The sequence below is a fragment of the Lynx rufus genome, unplaced genomic scaffold (assembly GCF_022079265.1).
Source record: "Lynx rufus isolate CCGP_SWC_20201006 ecotype Redwood Valley unplaced genomic scaffold, mLynRuf1.p SCAF_9, whole genome shotgun sequence".
NCBI lineage: Eukaryota > Metazoa > Chordata > Mammalia > Carnivora > Felidae > Lynx > Lynx rufus.
In genome coordinates this window covers 18,408,180-18,427,702 of record NW_025814897.1, presented here as the reverse complement: position 1 = coordinate 18,427,702, position 19,523 = coordinate 18,408,180, and the positions used below count along the sequence as shown (strand labels likewise).

The following is a 19,523-nucleotide window of genomic DNA, read 5'->3' as shown; positions in this document are numbered from 1 at the left end:
TCATTTAGTTTCATTCAACAAAGATGAACAAAAAACAAAAAATAAAAAAATCCTGAAAACAAAAACAAAGATGAACCAGACACCAGATCTATGTCAAATGCTGGACTAAACGCTGAAAGAAAGAGAGAATGAGTAAAATCCAAACTTTGCCTTCAGAGCATCCACAATCTAGAAGGAAATTCACAGAGATAACACAAACCTGAAATAAGCCACATAGAAATAATGAATTCAAACAGAAGTGATTCACTTTTGGAAGCATGATCAAGGAGGCTGAAGGTAAATCGTGAGCCATTTTGAAAGACAATGAAGACTAGGTTAACAGGATGGAGAAGAGTATTCCAGGCACAGGAAACAGAACGTGAACAGGCACAAGAGACATGAAACATGGCTATGAAGTGATACTGCTAAAACAGAAAAGACATGTGGGGAGAGCAGGTGAGGCAGGAGGCTTGACTGCAGGTGGGGGACAACGGTTAGCTCATGACTGACCTTGCTCAGGTCAGCTTCCTCTTATATGGATAAAAGAAAACTTGATAGATCACTGCGAATACAAGAGGTGAAAAATGATGAGAATTTTTTAATCCTTAAAGGACTGGGCAATTAGGAGTTTGTTACCTTAAGGGAAGCAGTTTCAGTACAGAGAGGGCATAGAAACCATAGCACAGGGAATGAAGGAAATAAGTGAAGACTGAGTATAGACCATGCCTTTGAGAAACTCAGATGAAAGCAGAAAAGATAGGACAGGTGATGAAGAAACACCAAGTGTTCAGAAAGAACAGTTTTAGATCTTGGTCTTTCTTAAAAAGGACAAAAGAGAAATGTGTAGGCTGAATTTGGGGGTGAGGCAGGTGGAGGAGGTTAACAACATACCAACAAAACAAGTCTAAAGAGGAAAAGCTCTTGAATAGCTTCAAAGAACCTCTTAGGATTACTAGCTTTCTCAATTTTTACAAGTTTATTTTTTATTGTTTGTTGGTTTTTAAAAAGAGCAGGGGAGGGGCAAAGAGAGAGCAAGAAGGAGCAGAGGAGGAGAGAGACAGACAGAGAGAGAGAGAGAGAGAGAGAGAGAGAGAGAGAGAGACAGACAGAAAATCTTAAGCAGGCTCCACGCCCAGCTCAGAGATTGATGCAGGGCTGGATCTTACAACCGTGAGGTTATGACCTGAGCCGAAATCAAGAGTTGGACACTTAACTCAGCCACGCAGACACGTGTTTATTTGTTTATTAAAGCCCATTTAACTTCTGCTTTGTGGATTCCTAACACCATCACCAGAAAGCTTCCTTTTTAGAAAAACCCCCACTATACCCAAATTTTGCCAGATTCTCAGACATTTCAGGTACCTGGGACTTTGTTTTGTTTTCTAAATCTCTCTCATCTTCAGCATAAATGTACCCCAATGAAACATAATTACTCTGTGGGATATATTTTTCCCTCCAGGAATGATTAAATTAATGAATGGATGAAGGTCTATTAATAAGCTTCTTTCTAAATAATTGTTTTTTAAAAATGTAAGTGATAGACATTCCAAATTTTTAAAAATTTCCAGTTGAAAATCAGTGAGAGACCTGTAATCCCATGTAGTTTCCATGTAGATGTAGTTTCTTGTTTTATTAGGTAAGCTAGCATGTAAATAGGTGTTATCAAAAGCTATTGATATCAGAAGCACATCACATCATATTAGAGCCACAGCCAGAGCAGGAAGCTGTGGTCAACAGGTGTAGCAAGTAGGTTAAGCCTGAGGATGCGCCTAATGGTGTGTATTTTTTCTGGGCCATTTTCCCATGCTATGGAGATACATAACTTTTTAACGAAATTAAACTACTTTCAGGTAGTTGCGCAACCTGCCTTTTTGCTAAATAGCTCATGAAAAACTTTCTATACCAATAAATACATATCTACATAATAATCATTTTTCAGGTTTCTAAAGTATTCCGTTAAACAATCTTTTGCCACTGAAGTCATGAATGACAGCTATCTTGCCCACAAAACACTTCAGGGACATTGTCCAAGGCAATACAATTAACCTAGACAGTCTCATCCTGTATGGAGTATCTAATTTCATTTATCATAAAGTATGCATACCTGTAATTTTATCTCACTTAACCTCCTCTGACCATTATGTACTATACCTTAGTGGATGCCTTCTTGGGATGAAAAGTAAGGAAAATAAGCTAATTAAAGTTTCAGAATGAGTCTGTAGAATTATAGTTCACCAATTCATAAATTTACTCTAAGCATTCCAAGTGCAAAACTTGACCGCAGCTGATAAATCCATTATCATAATACACCATGCCACAGTTTCACAGCCTACTAAGAACCACCCTGTTTCTCAGTCTCTCAACTGCACACTAAACTACACCCAAGTGTAATAATGTGGCATATCAACTCTTTTTGGTAGAAGATTAAAAAAAAAAAAAAATCCAACACTGCCAAATGAAATGTGAATTCAGACTCCTGGTCAGTCCTTGGGTTATGCTTTTAGTGGGGCACTGCTTCCCCCTTCACGTACCACATCACTTTGCTTCACCTTAAGAGCATGACAGACCTTAAAATATCTAACCCAAATTCTTTACTTCATTATAGTAGTGACGCCAAAGATGTCTAAAACTGTGACTCCGTGTTACCAGTGAGTACGGCTTCAGAGCTGTCTGTGTTGTCTACGAAAGAACTATATTGCATATGAGGCATGTTTAATGTTGGACAAAAAGTCCGTTTTCTCATCTACAGCCACACAGTAGCAAACAGGACTGCCCCTGCTGGGCATGGTCTACTGGACATAAACACAGCACTTGACAGGTCTTATCTAAATGCTCTAGCCCAAGAATGTTACGATTTTGATGAAAAAGTAGTTAAAAAATTAAGAACATACCGCTATTAAAAAAAAATAAAATGCAAACACACATACACACATACATAAAAAGAAAACACTGCTATTTAGACTTAAGTACCTCTTTATGTGAAAATATTTCTAAGCACTTCTTCCTTGATTTGCAGTTTCTTACTGTCCAGAAATGTTGGCTTAAGCCAGTTGTCTATATCCTATGAAATCATGCATTCTGAAATTTAAAAAAAAAAAAATCACTTTCCATACACTTTCAGCCATCACAAGAACAGTGAAAAACGCTCAACATTCACTATATCCTTTACTTCAATGGCTTCCAAGGAGAGTTCCACTCTTACTCCCCGTCTAACCCCTTCACAAACAAATTTGCATCCAACCCTACCTTTCCATATGGCAAGATTCCATTTGGGAAAATCTCAAGGCTTTAATGTCTCACTCACTCAAAATTCAGGAGGTAGATACATTTGCTCTTGAGTCAATGTTCTCCAAAAGCCAAGTCTCCCCACACCGAGATTAACAATCTTTTAAAGGCTAGTAATTTCCATAACCACCCTCTGAAATAGACAAACTGACACTTATCTCTGTTTACAGGACACGAAACTGAGCTGACTTGCTTGAGTTGCCACGGCCCAACCAGCATGCTAAGTCATACTTTCGGTACCCCTAATCTGTTGAGTCATGCTATCTTTACTCAAAAAAAAAAAAAAAAAAAAGGTATATTACATGTCAACAGTATATGACACCATGCACAAATCATAGAAACACAACTTATTAAAATAATCGAAAACGATCATAGCCAAAACATGCCTTGGAACCACATCAGGGGAACTGAACCACAAAACTAAGCAGCAGGGCTAGTCTCATCACCAAAGGGGCAAAAATTATTTTTAACTTCTCCTTCCCACCAAAAAGCAACGGATATTAGTCTCTTGAACAGAGTAGTTTTCATCAGAAGAAAATCATATATGCATGCTATCTTTCAACTGTGAATACACAAGTTTAAGGTCATTACTCAGCTGAATACAGAAGAGATTACCCCCATTATCTCTCCTCCTGAACACCTACAAAAGCTATTAAGTTAAAGCAAGGCCTCACTAGGAACAAACTACTAGTCCATCACTCTGCAAGCAGCCTTGTAGCAGAATTTACACACCATTCCAGCACATAACCAGGGATTGCCAGGATGTTAAACAGCAGCTACACAGAAAAGTTGCAAAGTTTCCAGATCACTAGCCTCTTCCACATTTAGTGCTATGGTGGTTTGCCCAGTGGTAGGTAACATGTGCTGTTTCTAAAAACCAAACTGCCTGGAGGTAAATCAGAACTGACTCTACTGCTCTGTGTGACTGTGGGCAAGTTACTTCGGTTCTCGGAGTCTCCATTGCCTCATCCATAAAAAAGAGTAATAGCCCCCAGCTCCCAGCTCATAGGGTTGCTAACGAATGGAGACAATATGGGTAATAAGTGTTTAGCACAGTGCCTGGCACCTAGAAAGCTCTTAATAAATATCCATTTACTATAGTTTCTACTGCCACCGCTATTACTACTCCCATCACCACCCAGGGAGCATGGTAGCATTAATGTACAGCTGGGAGGACTTACTTGTAACTTTGTTAAATAGATTTGATCTGTTTTTGGTCCCAGGACCATGCCAATTTGCCAATTAGTGATTCAGGCAATAAAAATCTCTGACACTTCTAATGTCATTCCTCCTTAACTGGAAGGTCTTTCCCCTTCTTCTCTAAATTTTATGTATTCTTCAATATCTTGCTCAGAATAAACTTCACAGATACCTCCTGCCATAATGGTCCTTTTCCTTTGAGCTGAGCTCAGGGTATCTACTGCCTAAAATTTTCAGCGGGCGATTAATCAGTCACATGTTAGCATGGTATCATTTTTGTCCTACATGCCATTATTATTTAACTTTGGCCCAGTAATGTGATTTTCATGTGTTTATGTCTCATGGCCTTCGATTGTATAGCTCTTGAGAGTAAGGACCATATCATAATGTTTCTTTGTATCTATCAAGGACTGGACCTTTACACATAATCAGCACTCTATAAATGTGCTAATCAATGAGTCTTCTAATCACTTTTGATTGTGGATATCAAATGTATTTTACAAAACAAAAAAAAGCAGTTTTATTAATAAACTCTGAGACCAGAGTCCTTGTGAACAAAAATGTTTCATAGCTACTGAAACGCATAATTATGTCTACCTCTGCATGGAGATTCCAAAAATAAGAGATGAAATGATATAGCAATGAATCAAGAGGAGTCAGAAATATTTGCTACCTAGCACAAGTTAAATTCTTCTGCAAAAACTATAGTCACAACAAATTTAATACTGATTATTTTAGTATCCATATTAATACTTCACATTTTATATGCAAAAGCTAGTGATTTATGCCATACTTGAGAACAGGCACTGTTTAGTAACGAAAGATGAATATATGTGCCTTTCTGGTGAGAATGTAAAATGGTATAGCTGCTGCGGAAAACAGTATGGCAGTTCCTCAAAACATTAAACTTATAATTTACCATATGACCCAGCAATCCTACTTGTGGATACATAAAAAAAGGACTGGAAGCTTGGACTTGAAAAGATATTTGTATATCAGTGTTCATAGCAGCATTATTCACAATAGCCGAAAGATGGAAATGACCCCAATATCCGTGAATGGATGAATGGATAAGCAAGATGTGGTGTGTATACAGATAATGAAATATTACTCAGCTTTGAAAAGAAAGGAAATTCTGACACGTGCTACAACATGGGTGAACTCTGAAGACATAATGTTAAGTGAAAGAAACCAGATATAAAAGGACACATACCATATGATTACACTTATATGAGGGATCTATAGTAGCCAAATTCACAGAGAAAGAAAGTAGAATGATGGTCGCCAGGGACTGGGGAGAGCGAAGCATGAGGATTCCTGATTCATGGGGACAGAGTTTCAGTTTAGGAACATGAAAAAGTCCTGGAGATGGATGGTGTTGATAGTTGTAGAATAATGTGAATATACTTAATGCCACTGAACCATATACTTTAAAATGGTTAACGGGGCGCCTGGGTGGCTCAGTGGGTTGAGCATCCGACTTTGGCTCAGATCATGATCTCACGGTTCGTGGGTTCGAGCCCCGCGTCAGGCTCTGTGCTGACAGATCAGAGCCTGGAGCCTGCTTTGGATTCTGTGTTCCCACCTCTCTCTGCCCCTCCCCCACACATGTTCTGTCTTGCTCTGTCTCTCAAAAATAAATAAATGTTTAAAAAAAATTTTTAAATGGTTAAAACTGCATTTTACCTTATATTTTACCACGATATAAAATATTTCAAAAAATTATGGAACATATGCCATACACACACACAGTGTGTATATATATATATTTATATTTTTATATATTTACATATTACATATTATTAATATATGTATTATATATGTATTATATATTTATATGTATAAATATATATTTATATGTTATAAATATATATTTATATATTATAAATTTATATTTATATATTATAAATTTATATTTATATATATGTATATTTATATATATATATAAATAAGATGAACATAGAGCAAGTCCCAAATTTCTGGTTATTACTCCTCCAGCACACTTACCAAATTAGTGCCAACAATTCACTTAAGAATGTGAAACAGTGAGTAAAGGATAAACTAGCCAAGTCTCAATAAATCCATTTTGCGAGAGGTTTGATTTATAAAGTATACAATCTTCATTAATCGCTTTCTTGGACTCCTTTACTAACAATGTTCATGTGGACAAACAGCACTAACGGATAAGGGGTTAACAGAGTCAGCATTTTTAAAACTTCCAGAAGAAAAGGAAAAAGAAGAAAAGAAAAGAAAAGAAAAAAAAAACTTCCCAAGGGCACTTGACTTTACAAAACTCATGCCTTAAATTACTAATAGTACCTATGAGAAACTGTGTTCATCACACAAGAGTCACAAGAATAAGGATTTAATAATTTACATTTGTTTTCAACATTTGAAGAGTTATAATTCTTTCCTAAAATTCTTTGCCCATTTAACTATGAACTAAATAACAATACTGTGATAATAAGTAAAAACCTTCTCAAATAAGAAGTGTTTTGGGGCGCCTGGGTGGCGCAGTCGGTTAAGCGTCCGACTTCAGCCAGGTCATGATCTCACGGTCCGTGGGTTTGAGCCCCGCGTCGGGCTCTGGGCTGATGGCTCAGAGCCTGGAGCCTGTTTCCGATTCTGTGTCTCCCTCTCTCTCTGCCCCTCCCCCGTTCATGCTCTGTCTCTCTCTGTCCCAAAAATAAATAAAAAACGTTGAAAAAAATTAAAAAAAAAAAAAAAAAAAGAAAAGAAAAAAAAAAAAAGAAAAAAAAAAAAAGAAGTGTTTTTACTGAGATGATGGCATCTGACAATCAGAACTTAGCATCTGAGACATCCTTGGTATTAACTTATTCTCTTAAAATGTTATGAAGACATGTGCAAGCATGGGAGAAAAAGTACTGAAGACAAGGGTTTCCTGAAACACTGCGTCTCTCACCAGATTTCATAGAGTAGTCGTGTCATTATTATAGAATTCATTATTTGCAAATTCACCTATTCAATAAAGTTTGTGGCCCCCAAATCCATACTTGCAGCTCACAGGCATGTGCAGATATTAAGTTGAATCGCCCACCGCGCACGTATCCAGCTGAGATAGAACAAGGTAGCCCTCTGCCATCCTGCTTCAGCTCTCACACTGTAAACAAGCACCCTTTTTGCGATTTAGCGCCATGTTTTTCATATTCTTCTGTTTTCATTATTACGATGGCTCTGAAGTGTCCTGCAGAAGTGCTGTCTAGTGTTCTTACACACAAGAAGCCTGTGATGTGCCTTATGGAGAAAAGACTGTTAGATACAATTTACTCAAACATGAACTGTACTCCTATGCACTCTGAACTCAAAGTTAAGAGATCAACAATATATGTTGAATAAAATGTCTTTAAACAGACACACATATAAAACAAGGTTATGTATTGATCAGTTGACAAAAATGTGACCAGAACTGGCAGGAACCTAACCTTGTATCTCCCACAGGAGCAATGGTTCCACATTCACTCATTCAGTGTTCACGGCAACTCTACATAAGTACCATAAGTACAAAGTGTACTTTGTTAAAGAAAACAACTCGGGGGGTTGGGAGTGGCTGGGAAGAGGGGGGTGGAGATCAATGGAACAGAAAAGACGGTCCAGAAACAGGTCCATGTAAATATGGCAGGAAATGGCAAAGAGATCAGTAGGAAAACATGAAACTTGAGTAACTGATCCTGGGACAAGTGAGTATCAATACGAGAAAGGGAAAAGTGAATACTTCCCTCACAACATAGAAAAACTCAACTCAAGCCTTATCCTTATGAAAAGAAAACAGTTATTTTTTTTCTAATAGGAGAAGAACTTTAAAATCTTGATTTAGGGAAATATTTCATAAACATAAAGAACCATAAAGGAAAGGTTGGCCAGTAAAATAAAAAAAAACTTTTGATCAAAAGACATTAAACATGAAAACACATAAGACAGAAACTGGAAAAAGATGCTTCCAACACATGTAACTAATACAGAGAATTCCTAAAAATAGTGAGAAAAAGAAAAACAATCCAATAGAAAATGACAAAAGATATGAACACATTATTTAACAGAAGATAAAATTCCAACGACTAATACATATATGTAAAAGATGTTCAAGCTTAATAATATTCAGAAACAAAAATTAAAATATCAATGGAATATTATTTTATATAAATTAGCAAAACTTAAAAACTCTGACACTACCAAAGTACTGGAGAAAATGTGGAAGAACACAAACTCTTCCATTGATACTGGGAGTACAAATACCTTAATAAAAACTGGTACAAATACCTTGGAAAACACTTTATCACTGTCTAGTTAAGTTGAAGATGCACATATCCTGTGATATGGCAATTCTACTTCTCAGTGTAAACTCTATAGGAACTTGCACAAGTGTACAAGGAGACAAGCATAAGAATGTTCACAACAACAATACTGTGTTAAATTATGAAAATCCTGACCAAATAAAGGCCTTTACATCCAAGAACAGGCTTGAATAAATTATGCTATATTCATAAAATGCAATGTTACACAGCAATGGAAACTAACAATTGATAGTTCTCTGGTTTTCTCATCAACATAAATGACTTTTAAAATCAAGAAATCTAGGGGCGCCTGGGTGGCGCAGTCGGTTAAGCGTCCGACTTCAGCCAGGTCACGATCTCGCGGTCCGTGAGTTCGAGCCCCGCGTCAGGCTCTGGGCTGATGGCTCAGAGCCTGGAGCCTGTTTCCAATTCTGTGTCTCCCTCTCTCTCTGCCCCTCCCCCGTTCATGCTCTGTCTCTCTCTGTCCCAAAAATAAATAAAAACGTTGGAAAAAAAAATTAAAAAAAAAAATAATAAAAAAATAAATAAATAAAATCAAGAAATCTAAGACACAAATAAATGGAAACATATTCCATGCTCATGGATTAAAAGAATTAATAGTTAAATGTTCATGCTACTCAAAGTAATACAGATTCAATGCACTACCTATCAAATTCCAAAGGCATGCTTTACAGAACTAGAACAAATAATTCTAAAATTTGTATAGAACTACAAAAGACCTGGAATAGCCAAAGCAATCTTGAGAAAGAAGAAGAAAGCTGGAAATATCATGCTACCTGATTTCAAACTAGACTATAAAGCTACAACAATTAAAACAGTATGGTATAGACAAAGGGGATTAAGAGTACACGTATCCTAATGAGCATTGAGAAATGTACAGAATTGTAGAATCGTTATATCGTACATCTGAAACTATCATAACACTGTATGTTAATTATACTTCAATTTTTAAACAATTGATTTGAATTTGGTATAAAAACAGATACACAGATCAGTGGGACAGAACTGAGAGCCCAGAAATAAACTCACACAATATATGGATAATTCATCTCTGACAAAGAAGTATACAATGGAGGACAGCCTTCAATAAATAGTGCTGGGAAAACTGGACAGCTACATGCAAAAGCATGAAACTATATCACTATTTTACAACTCAAAATGGATTAAAGGCTTGAATGTAAGACCTGAAACCACAAAATTCCTGGAAGAAAACATAGATGGTAAGCTCCTTGACTCAGTCTTAGCAATGTCTTTGTGGATCTGACTCCAAAGGCAAGGGAAACAAAAGCAAAAATAAACAAATGGGACTATGTCAAACTAAGAAGCTTATGCACAGTCAAGGATATCATCATCAAAACGAAAAGGCAGCCTACTGAATGGGCGAAGAGATTTGCAAACATGTATGTGACGAGGGGTTAATACCCAAAATATACAAAGAACTCACACAATTCAACAACAACAAAAAAATCCAAACAACCCAATTAAAAAATGGGCAGAGGATCTAAATAAACATTTCTACAAAGAAGACACACCATATGGCCAATAGGCACATGAATGCTCATCATTACTATTAGACAAATGTAAACAAATCAAAACCACAATGAGATATCATTTAACACCTGTTACAATGACTATTATCAAAACGAAAAGAAACAGCAAGTGTTGGAGAGGATATGGAGAAGAGGGAACCCTCACAATGCTGTTGGTGGGATTGTAAATTAGGGCAGCCACATGGAAAACAATACGGAGATTCCTCAAAATATTAAGAAAAGAACCACCGTATGATCCAGCGATCCTACTTTTGGATATTTATCCAAAGAATACAAATATACTAATTCAAAAATATATGCACCCTTATGTTCACTGCAGCATTATTTACAATAGCCAATATATGGGAACAACCTAAGTGTCCACTGATAGATAAATGGATAAATAAGATGTACTATATTTATACAATGGAATACTATTTAGCATAAAAAAGAATGAAATCTTGCCATTTGGGACAACACGGATAGACTTCAGGGTATCACACTAAGTGAAATAAATCAAACACTGTATGATGTCACTCAAATGTGGAATCTAAAAAACAAAACAAATGCACAAACAAAACAAAAACTCATAGATAGAGAGGATTGTGGTTACGGGGGTGGGAAATGGGTGAAGGGGGTCAACTGATTGGTGATGGATGGTAACTAGACCTGTGGTAGTAACCACTCTGTAGCGTATGCAGATGTGAATTACAAAGCTGTATACCGGAAATTTATATTAAAAAAAAAAAAAAACACCACTGTATTTCAAGCTGTATTACAAAGCTGTAATCATCAAGACAGTATGGTTCTGGCACAAAAACAGACACTCAGATCAATGGAACAGAATAGAGAACCCAGAAATGGACCCACAAACATATGGCCAGCTAATCTTTGACAAAGCAGGAAAGAACATCCAATGGAATAAAGACAGTCTCTTCAGCAAATGGTGCTGGGAAAACTGGACAGCGACATGCAGAGAAATGAGCCTGGACCAGTTTCTTTAAAAAAAAATTTTTTTAATGTTTATTTATTTTTGAGACAGAGAGAGACAGAGCATGAACGGGGGAGGGGCAGAGAGAGAGGGAGACACAGAATCGGAAGCAGGCTCCAGGCTCTGAGCCATCAGCCCAGAGCCTGACGCGGGGCTCGAACTCACGGACCGCGAGATCGTGACCTGAGCTGAAGTCGGACGTGCTACCGACTGTGCCACCCAGGCGCCCCTAGCCTGGACCAGTTTCTTACACCATACACAAAAAGAAACTCAAAATGGATGAAAGACCTAAATGTAAGACAGGAAGCCATCAAAATCCTCAAAGAGAAAGCAGGCAAAAACCTCTTTAACCTTGGTCACAGCAACTTCTTACTCAACACACCTCCAGAGGCAAGGGAAACAAAAGCAAAAATGAACTATTGGGACCTCATCAAAATTGCACAGCAAAGGAAGCCATCAGCAAAACTAAAAGGCAACTGACAGAATGGGAGAAGATATTTACAAACCACATATCAGATACAGAATTAGTATCCAAAATCTATAAAGAACTATCAAACTCAACACCCAAAAAACAAATAATCCAATGAAGAGATGGGCAAAAGACACGAATAGACACTTCTCCAAGGAAGACATCCAGATGGCCAACCGACACATGGTAACAAGCTCAACATCATTCATCATCAGGGAAATACAAATCAAAACCACAATGAGATACCACCTTACGCCTGTCAGAATGGCTAATATTAACAACCCAGACAACAACAGATACTGGCAAGGATGTGGAGAAAGAGGATCTCTTTTGTACTGCTGGTGGGAATGCAAACTGGTGCAGCCACTCTGGAAAACAGTATGGAGGTTCCTCAAAAAATTAAAAATAGAACTGCCCTACGACCCAGCAATTACACTACTAGGTATTTATCCAAGGGATACATACAGGTGTGCTATTTCGAAGGGACACATGCACCCCCATGTTTATAGCAATACTATCAACAATAGCCAAAGTATGGAAAGAGCCCAAATGTCCATCAACAGATGAATGGATAAAGAAGATGTGGTATATATACACAATGCAGTATTACTTGGCAATCAAAAAGAATGAAATCTTGCCATTTGCAACTACGTGGATGAAACTAGACGGTATTATGCTAAGCGAAATGTCAGAGAAAGATAAATATCATATGACTTCACTCATATGAGGACTTTAAGACACAGAACAGATGAACCTAAGGGAAGGGAAGCAAAAATAATATAAAAACAGGGAGGGGGACAAAACATATGAGAGTCTTAAATATGGAGAACAAACAGAGGGTTATGGGAGGGGTTGTAGGAGGGGAGATGGGCCAAATGGGTAAGTGGCATTAAGGAATCTACCCCTGAAATCACTGTTGCACTATATGCTAACTAACTTGGATGTAAATTAAAAAAAAAATAAATTAAAAGATATTCAATTAAAAAAACACTGTTGAAAGGATAAAATAATTGTAAAAATATTTACAGTAAATTCCACTTCTACAAAATTCAAAACCAGAATTAATCATATTGTTTACGGTCACATATATATGTAATAAAAACTGTAAAGAAGTTAAAGAATAAACACAAAATTCAGGGTTGTGGCATCCTTGGAGGGTGGGGATGTATCATCAGCGAGGGGCACAAAGGGGGCAAAAACAGAACTCTCAGGTCTCTCTTTCAAACCTTCTCTTCCTCTACCAGTCCCCTATTTCTCTCTTCCTCTCACAGTCCCATGTAATTAATCAGCAAGGTCTATCAACAGTCCAAACACCCTGACTCCACTCAATTCTTTCTGTCCCCATTACTTTACTCTGGTTTAAGCCTTCATCAACCGCTCACTGGGACTGCTCCAATAGCTTCCTTCCTGATCTCTCATGACTATACAATCCCTTCTCCACAACAGAAGCCAAGTGATCTTTTCAAAATTTAAGTCAAATCATGTCCCTTAAATTCACCAAAGGCTTCCCTTCACACTTAGAATGAAATCCAATCTCTTTATCATGGTCTTCAGGGCTTCCTTGAATCTGTTCTCTGCTCACCTTGCTCACCGAACCTCCTCCCACCCACTAGATTTCAGCCAGCCTGGCTTTCTACTTCTCAGAACTGCCAAGCTGATTCCCTCTTAAGGCATTCCCAGGAATGCCTTTTACCTGGCTCTTGGTTTTGCTGGCTTCATCTCAGCATCCAAGCCTCAAACAAATTCAAACACAGATGTTACCTTCTCGATGAGCTGCCTCTGGCCAACCCATCAAAAAGAGCCCCATTACTACCATTAATCACCATTACTTCAGCCACTTTCGTTCTTTACACCACTTACTACTACATGTTTAGTGCTTGAGTCCCTCTCCTAAGTCCCACAAAAGCTGAGATTTGTCAGTCCGGCTCAGTGTTATGGAGAGGAGTATCTGGCAAAGGGCAACAAATATTTGTTGAATGAATAAAAAAGTGAATTTTACTTTGATTAAACATGATGTAATATCTTCTAGCAATGAGATGAAAATCAAGTATACCAGTGATGAGCATGACAGAATCAAAAGAGAAATTTTGAAAATCACTAGAAAAGCATTAACCTCAGATGACCTTTACTTTAAATAATCTTTTCTTAACAGTGCTAGTAATAGATCACATTCCTAAGGACCATGAATGAGTTATTAGTAAAAATTTCACATAGCCAGTTTTGGAAACGTGTCATCTTGTTTACCTCTGTTTCTAGAAGAGCCCTGTGATTAAGAGCTCGGGGCTTCAGTTCAGCCTGAGTTCAATTACGAATCTGCACTGGAATTCGAGCAAGTTACTTACCTCTTTACGCCTGCTTTCTCCTTTGTAAAATGGAACTATTAATAGCTATTTCGTAGTCATTAGAGTCACCGTGAAGATTAAATGGAAGTTTTTAAAGCATTTGGTTGTGTCTGGCATGTCGTAAGTGGTCAACAGATCATGCTGAGGAAAGTCCAGACAAATGGGACAGCTTAGAAGAGTCAACCACCAGACACCCTCTGCCTCTAGCAGAGGTGGACTAACTACCTACCATGTACCTAGAACACATGCCAGGACTAAATCCGTTCCCTGCCAAAAAGAAGTCCAATGTACACACAGGTAGTATGTAAGGATGGGAAAAGCACTCTGAGAACACCAAAGGAGTGACTCCCTTCACCGAGCTTGGCCACACATGAAACTGAGTCTTAAAAGAGTCACAGGAATCCCCTAGATGAAAAAGGGGGAAAGCACGTGCAAAGGCCCAAGTAAGTCAAAGTGAGAAACTGTGCTGGTGTGGTGTGTGTAAGCAGGGCTAGAAGTTGATGTTGGGCGGGCAGGACCAGATGGAATGAGGCGAAGGCCCTCCGTTTAAAAGTTTGCAGTTTTCTTTAGGCAAAGGGGAGGTTAAAGGGGGAAAATTTAACATGCTAATTGAATTTAAGCACCATACAGGTCCACTGTTAGTCTAAAATGGAAAATAAACGTTAAGCCTGAATCCTTGAAACCCTGAGCAATTTGCTTATTAACAATGACTGACGTGAAACCTATTCTCACCAGTTTTCATCACTTCCATAACCACTGCTATCATGCTGATCATTATGACCACAGCAGATAAAATTTATTGAGCTTACTACGTGCTTTGCACTCCGTTGTTTTACACATATTACCTCATTCAACTGTCACTTTCCCTTATGAATGATACTATTATTACTGCCACTTTATATATCAGAAAAGCAAAGTTAATGTCAGATGGCTAATGAGTAAAGGTAACAGAATTCAAATCTAGGCTGCCTGACTGCTAAGCCCTAAAATTAAACCAATCTGCTGAACTGGTATTACTCAGTTCATTTACATCATTTGCACCAAAATTACGTGTGTGTACCTACTGTAATTTAAAGCATCATGCTAGGTAAGTGATTCTCAAATTTTACCGTACAGAAGACTCACCTAGGCAAATTCTAAGATTCTGATTCAGTAAGTCTAAGGTGGAATTTTTGGAGACCTGCAATTTTAACCATAAATTCAGTCAATTCTGATTCACTTGGTCCATGAACTCTGATAAACCCTGTGCTAGGTGTCCTAGAGATTCGAGGACATTTGGGCCTCCTGTCCTCTATGAATTTATAATCCAAAAGGGGTAAAAAAGAAAGAAAGAAAGAAAGAAAGAAAGAAAGAAAGAAAGAAAGAAAGAAAGAAAGAAAAAAACACACACAAATATCACAAAGCAATGTAGGAAAAGTAGTATTGACAATACAGGCAAGAAAGACTTCAAGGAAGAAGATGATAAAATGATGTAATAAAATGATGAGTAGGAATTCATGAAGAACACATTTCCCAGATTTTTAGGAATCAAGTTAAAAAAGAAAGTACAATGAGTAGACAGCTTGGCGGGAACAGAGGATCTGCATTTAGGAATGGAAAAACAGGGTCAGGATAAAAGTAGATGCTCCAGAATACCGTCAATGTCAACTTAAACAGTGTAGACTTTATTCAGTGCTGGCACTAGGAAGTTAATGGTTTTGGAGAAGAGAAAGGATAAATTAGGGCATTGTTCTTTGGAAGAGTACTCTGATGAAGCTGTGTGAGATCAAGTAGAATGAGAGTAACAGACAATGGGAACAGTGAGACCGTTAGCATTCTAATTGCAAAGAAATCCAAGTCAAGAGAGGGTAACGAAAAAGATTAAAAAGGGAGGAATAGCAACTCTTAATGACTCATTGCATGTAGGGCAAAGGCAACAATCACGGCTGATCGCTTCACTCCTTAGGTCCTTTATCACTGTCAGTTTCCGGTTTCTTTTTAGAAATTCTTCTTATATGCCTAACTAGACTAAATATATAAGGAGTTCACTTACTTTAAAGATAGCCCACAATTAAGAGGTCAATAAATAAGCCTCTGACTAGCCAAAATACATGTCACATAGTTCATATGTTAAAAAAAGTATTAGTATACATATAATATATATACATATATAATTGAAAGAACATTATTCAGAGCTGCACAATCTTATTTTACACAAAGTTCTAACAAATATAAGCATCTAATTTCCAAACCCAGAGAAGTCTGGAAGCAAAAAGGGGAAGGGGAAAAGAGCCTACTATAGGTAGACAGACCTAAGAGTCTGAGGTTCAAGAGAAAAAAATGAAAACTATAAAAAAAGCACACACAATCACTCAGGGTAAATTCTCCACAACTGTTTATTGACAGGTACACATGATTCCCAGGAAAACGAAATTAATGAGACTCTTCCTTCATGTTCTAAGCAACTACCACAAAAAGAAAGCTTTTAAACATTCTTTAAAGCCAAGGATTTCAAAAACAAGTATTTACCTGATTAAAAAAAAGATCATTTTTAAAGGATGACTGATACATGCCAACACAGACCCTCTCACCAGTACCCAGGATATAATCAATCAATCAATCAATCAAGATATAATTTACAACACATGAAGTTTGAAGATGATTAAGAATGCTTTCATAAGGCTTCTCATCAAGAATATGGCCCCAGTGATGAAGTTTAATTTGGGCAATTCTTTTCTGATGGCTATGGCTTGGAATTCCAAGTTCCAAATAATATGAAGGCATCCTCAACAAAAATTAACACCAATAAACTGGTCTTAAATACAAACCCTATACATTTACCTCCCGAAATCAGGCAACATTATCTGACATTCAACATCATGTAACAACAGGCTGGGTGACAACCTTTAAAAAGACTTAAACATAGCAACACATGAAGATCTCCCTGTTCACCAATACTCACCAATATTCATTATAATACTGTTCATATGAAGACCTCATCTATTTTACAAACAGATAAAAACATTTTCGTGGGGGGAATTAAGACGTTAACTCATTCAAAGTTATACTCAGACTTACGATTTAAGTTTAAAGTATATACTAAAACCATGTACCTGTATCTTTAATTATGTATAACTCTTTTACCATGTATTATTGGAGTAAGAAGAGTTTACGTTTCAGCTTGAGATTTTTTTCTAAATATGGCAGAAAAGCAAACCAATGTATGTTTACAACACTATAACATTAGCATTACCTTAAGTATGTTGTAGGGATAAATCAACTCAACGGGATTAGGCCTCTCATTTTCTTTTGACACAGCAAAGGATGGAGAAAATTAAAGCATACACGTACTTCAGAAATTTTATAAAATGATCAGGCCACATTAAGATACCAAAGGTTAAGATTATGGTCCAAAACACCAAATATGCTACATGTTATAAATATGTAAACAAATGAAGCGGTCAGTTGCACCTGGCTGGCTTGACCCCACCCCCACCCCCATCTACTTATAATCTCGTCTCCTTATAATCATCCTAGCTCTGTAGAACCATACAACATGAGGACCCTAACTGAAGCCAAAGAACTGTGCCTTGGGACAGTGTTTTTCAAGCAGCAGCTTGTGACCCACAAATCAATTTGGTGGATTTCAGTCAGCATTTTTTAATAAAAGTGAATGGAACGGAATAGAACTTATCAGAATGTAACACGTCCTAAGGGTAAACAGTGCTCTGCGAAACTTTTCACTCATTATATAGGTATGTACTAGATCATAATGTAAGAAGTGCTTCTTCATATGGGGCATGATGTGTAAAAAAAAAAAAACAAAAAACAAAAAACAGTTTGCAAGCTCTTACCCTAGAGATCTAGCTCTAATGCCTCAGGACCCAAAGGCTGAGTGTTTTCATTAGTCCTCAGCACCTACATATAATCTCTTCGCTCCAAAGGGACTCTTGGAAACCAATTTCAGAGCTCCAGGGAAGCATACATAGAACGGGGACAGCCCCAGCTAAGCCAGTATCTGGACCTGAAAGGACTGCTAACTTGCCCGAACAACAACCCTAGGCGGTTGCCTACAAACTCCCAGTAACTTAGCAACCTTCAGACGACAGCTCCTCCTTCTTCCACTAGCTGTCAACCGTTCAACTCTTCCAACCAACTTTCCTCAACTGCAACTTCTAGGATCACTGTGCCAAGAGAAGACGGGATGAAATCTTCTCGTTTCACCAATTCCCAGAATGTCCTCCTAGGCGAGGATCTAGAACTCAATGCTCCCCATCCCCAACAAAGAATGAAGCTCCACGGAGATCCTTACATTGGCCCCCTCCCAGATCCCAGGGCCGGGTACCCTCCTCTCAGGCCCCATCTTACTCCAATTCCCTCCTTCTCAAAGTCTCCCAATGTGAAGGCAAAACGATTCTCCCCAGAGCCCTTGTTAAACTACCGCGTCCTTTCATCAGCCCCTGGAAGGAGCAGGCCTAGTGTCCCAGCTGCCTGGAAATGCCCGCCCGCCCCGTTCCCCGCCGAACCTCCCAGGGGACACGTCCTCTACTCCCCCCCACCCCCCACCCCATACACTGGTTCGAAGACAAAGTTTCCTATTTCCCCAGCAGCCCCAAGACCCGTCTCCATCTCCTACCAGCCAGAGGGCATCTTTCCAACCCCCACGCCCCTAGGGCACGGCAAGAAGCCCGGAGCCTCCCAGGAACTCAGGCTCCCCCCCCAACCCAGCCCTCCGCCTCCTCCCAGCCCAGGGCCCTCCCCGCGCCTCCCCAGCCAGGCCTGGCCCCGTCCTCCCTCCAGCCGCGGGCAGGTGGCCCAGCCCTCCCCTCCTCCCAGGCAGGCCTCGTCCCGCTCCGAGTTCTTCCCGGCGTCCCCCCCCCCCCATACTGCGCCCCAGCAGGAACGGCCCTCCGCGCCTCGGCTCCGGAGGGGAGCTCCCGGGGCCTCGAGAAGCCGGCACTGCCGGCGGGCCCGGGCTCCACTCACCCCTCAGCCCGGGAGGCGGGGGAGCTGCTGCGGCGGCTCCTCGGGCTGCGCCTCTCCTCCCCCCTCCCGGCCACCGCCGTCGCCGCCGCCGCTCGGCCTCCGGCCTGATCCCGGCCGGCCCCGGCCCGGCTCCGCTTCACCTCGTCCCCCACTCTGGCCGCCGGAGCCCAGTGTCCTGCATTGACCCGGAAGCAGCTTTCGCGGCCCAACAACAACACGTGACCCCGCCGCACGTGTCACGTCCGCTGCGTGAAGGGGAGGGGGCGCCGGCGGAGCGGGTCCTCGGCAACCGAGCTCGGGTTGCCATGGCGACGGGGAGGTCTTTAAGGGCCTGGTAGTCTCTACAAACACACTGCACCTGCTCTTTCTCTTGGCCCTCGTGAGGAGACACCTCAGGTGCCAAGGAAGAGTGAATTGTCACATCAGAGTGAGGTAGGGGCGGGTCAGAGC

At 39.4% G+C, this 19,523-nt stretch overlaps 1 protein-coding gene across 3 annotated transcripts in view; it reads right to left on the bottom strand.

The window, feature by feature from the left end:
* The window catches only part of TBCEL (tubulin folding cofactor E like), a 74,569-nt gene extending 55,329 nt beyond the window's left edge, over positions 1-19,240 (bottom strand). Inside the window, exons 1-2 of one of the 3 annotated variants that reach the window (XM_047071664.1) lie at positions 19,074-19,240; positions 2,950-3,057 (exon numbers count right to left, since the gene is read on the bottom strand). The gene's annotated coding sequence lies outside the window, so the exon portion shown is untranslated. Of the gene's footprint in view, positions 1-2,949; positions 3,058-3,225; positions 3,332-19,073 lie in introns of those variants that run through there. The other 2 variants (XM_047071663.1, XM_047071665.1) reach the window with 2 other exon arrangements.
* Positions 19,241-19,523: the final 283 nt, after the last annotated feature.